This window comes from Mustela erminea, chromosome 19 (genome assembly GCF_009829155.1).
Source record: "Mustela erminea isolate mMusErm1 chromosome 19, mMusErm1.Pri, whole genome shotgun sequence".
NCBI classification, from domain to species: Eukaryota; Metazoa; Chordata; class Mammalia; order Carnivora; family Mustelidae; genus Mustela; species Mustela erminea.
The window spans coordinates 9,694,896-9,698,228 of NC_045632.1; positions in this window are offsets into that span (position 1 = coordinate 9,694,896).

Sequence of the window (3,333 nt, forward strand, 5' to 3'; positions counted from 1 at the left end):
CAATTGTTTGAAAAGCCTAGTTGTTAGGGATATTTCTAGGAATATATATTTTTCAATACTGGCCCAAGGAGAGTTACAAATTCTAAGCTAAGCAATGTCTATAGGATAAGTGGCAATATTTACAGAAGAGGTCCCTCACAAACACAATACAAGGTCATACAGTTTTATCAACAGCATCCTACTACTCTTTTTTTTTTAAGATTTTATTTATTTATTTGACAGAGAGAAAGATCACAAATAGGCAGAGAGACAGACAGAGAGAGAGATGAGGAGAAGCAGGCTCCCTGCTGAGCAGAGAGCCCAATGCGGGACTCGATCCCAGGCCCCTGGGATCATGACCTGAGCCGAAGGCAGAGGCTTAACCCACTGAGCCACCCAGGCGCCCCCATCCTACTACTCTTAAATGTTAGATAAACCATTGCTATGTAGGTGATCCAAAAATATTGAAGGATGACACTTCCTAAAAATTTCCAGAAATCTTACAAAGAAAACCACAAATATTTCACACTCCTCCTATCTGCCTAGGGATCCAAAGTTATGAAATATTATTTGAAAAGATTGCCATAAAATATTATGGCATGATCAAGCACAGCTTATATCTATATTCATGGATAAAAAGACTAAATATTGTTAAAATGACAGGTCTTCCCAAACTGATCTGTAGAGTCAATGAAATTTCAACCAAAATTCTATGAAATTACTTGTACGAATCAACTAACTGATTCTAAAGTCTACAGATAGAGGCAAAAGAGCCAGGAAAGCCAGCCCAGCGTCAAAGCAGAAGAAAAAGTCAGAGGACTGGCACATCCCAATGTCAAGACTTAAGATAAAGCTACATTAATTAAGGCAGTGTATCTCTGGTAAAATAATGGGCAAATAGCTAAATAGAACAAAATAGAGATCCTAGAAATAGACTAACTCAAATACAGCCAACTGTATTTGTTGGTCTCACAAAGGAGCTGAGGCAATCCAATGGAAAAAGGATAGTCTTGGGATGCCTGGGTGGCCCAGTCAGTTAAGCATCTGCCTTCAGCTCAGGTCATGATCCCAGGGTCCTGGGATCCAGCCCAATGTTGGGCTCTCTGTTCAGCGGGGAGCCTGCTTCCTCTCCCCTCTCTCTGCATGCTTGTGATCTCTCTCTCTCTGTGTCAAATAAACAAATAAAATATTTTTAAAAACCTGCAATTCAGAAATTAATATGCTATTTTGTCTGTGCTGTGAAACCACAGAGAAATTGACATGATTGGTATAGTTACCTCATTAAACTTCTAGGATTAAACTCCTGGGATCAAGTCCCACAACCAGCTCACTGCTCAGAGGGGAGCCTGCTTCTCCCACTGCCTACTGCTCCCCCTGTTTGCACTGCTAGCCCTCACTATCTCTGACAATGAAATAAATAAAATCTTTTTTTAAAAAAGGATAATCTTTTCAGCAAATGGCACTGGAACAAGTGGACAAGTGGACATCCACACCCAAGTAAAAATAAACAAACAAACAAATAAATAAATAATAAATATGCAATCTAGATACAGACCTTACACCCTTCACAAACATTTACTCAAAATAGATGACAGGGTGCCTGGGTGGCTCCGTCAGTTAAGTGTCTGCTTTCAGCTTGGGTCATGATTGCAGAGTCCAGGGATTGAGTCCCAAATAGGGCTCCCTGCTCTGCAGGGATCCTGCTTCTCCCTCTGCCACTCTCTCTCTGTCTCTCATGAATAAATAAATAAAATCTTAAAAAAAAAATAGATCAGAGACTTCAATGTAAAACACAAAATTATAAACCCCTAGAAGATAACAGGAGAAAATCTAGATGACCTTAGGTTCTATAACTGTTTAGATGCAATACCAAGTGTATAATCCATGAAAAAATAATTGCTAAATCAGATTTCATTAAAATTACAAACTTCTACACTATGAAAGACACTGTCAAGGGAATGAGAAGACAAGCCAGATATGGGGAGAAAACAAAAGACATATCTGACAATGGACCATGATCCAAAATATACAAAGAACTATTAAAATTCAAAAATAAGAAAACAAACAACTTGATTTTTTAAATGGGCAAAAACTCTATACAGACACCTCACCAAGAAGACACACACATAGCAAAAAAGTACATAAACAGATACTTGTCACCATGCATTGTTAGAAAATTGCAAACTGAAACAGTGAGATATGTTAAGGGTACATTTGAGAGGTATACTCCAAAAATGACACCACCAAACACTAGGTGGATCAGCAGGAACTTGCATTCACTGTAGATGAGAAACGCAAAATGGGATAGCCACTTTGGACGACAGATGAGGGTTTCTTACAAAATTAAATGACCTCTCATATGATCCAGAAACCACACTTCTAGGTTTTTACCCAAATGAATTGGACATTTATGTCCCCACAAAGTTCTGCACACAAGTGTTTATAGCGGTTTTATTCATCCACAGCTGCCAAAACTTGTAAGAAACCAAGACGTCCCTCAGGAGATGAAAGAGTAAGTAACTGTGGTCCATGCACACAGATTCTAGTCAATCCCGAAAAGAATGGAAATGAGCTATGGAGCCCTGAAAAGAAATGCAAGAGTCTTAAGTAAGTGTTATTATTTTTTAAGATTTATTTATTTGAGAGCAGGGGGCAGAGGGACAGAGAGAATCCTCTATGCTGAGCTGAGCAGGGAGCCCCATGCAGGGCTAGATCACAGGATACGGAGAAGATGACCTGAGCTGAAACCAACAGTCGGCTACCCAACCAACCGAGTCACCCAGACACCCAGGTAGATGTTGCCTCTCATGTGTACATGCCAATTAGACCTGCCGGCAGGAAACAGGGGCAAGGAACGTGATAATGGTGGGCTCTTCCGTGACTCGCGAAGCACTGGAGGAATAGCCATCTGCAGGGCTGAGTCATGAAGTCATCTTGTTCACGTGGAGTTTTTGGCCTGTTATTCTCAAAAGAGTAAAATGTGTAAGTCCTCAATTTTCAGAGGCATATTAATATGACTCTGTCCATATTCATGTTATAAAGCTGGTACAAACTAGTAAAATTCAATAATGGAACAACAAAAGAATGAGTTTGACCTGTTATATATTAAATCTTATACAAGAAAAACAAAGAAATATATTTTTAGTTCTTGTGAGACACTTAGAAATATTCACCACATATCAGACCACTAAGCAATATATATTCCTATGCTCATGTATTCCATCAATCAGTACATCAGAAAATTAAAAAATAAAATACTAATTACAATAATGAACTGCTTTAATCTTAAGGTCCATTACATATACATGTGCATACACACAAATGCACACACATTCTACTTATTTAATCAGTTAA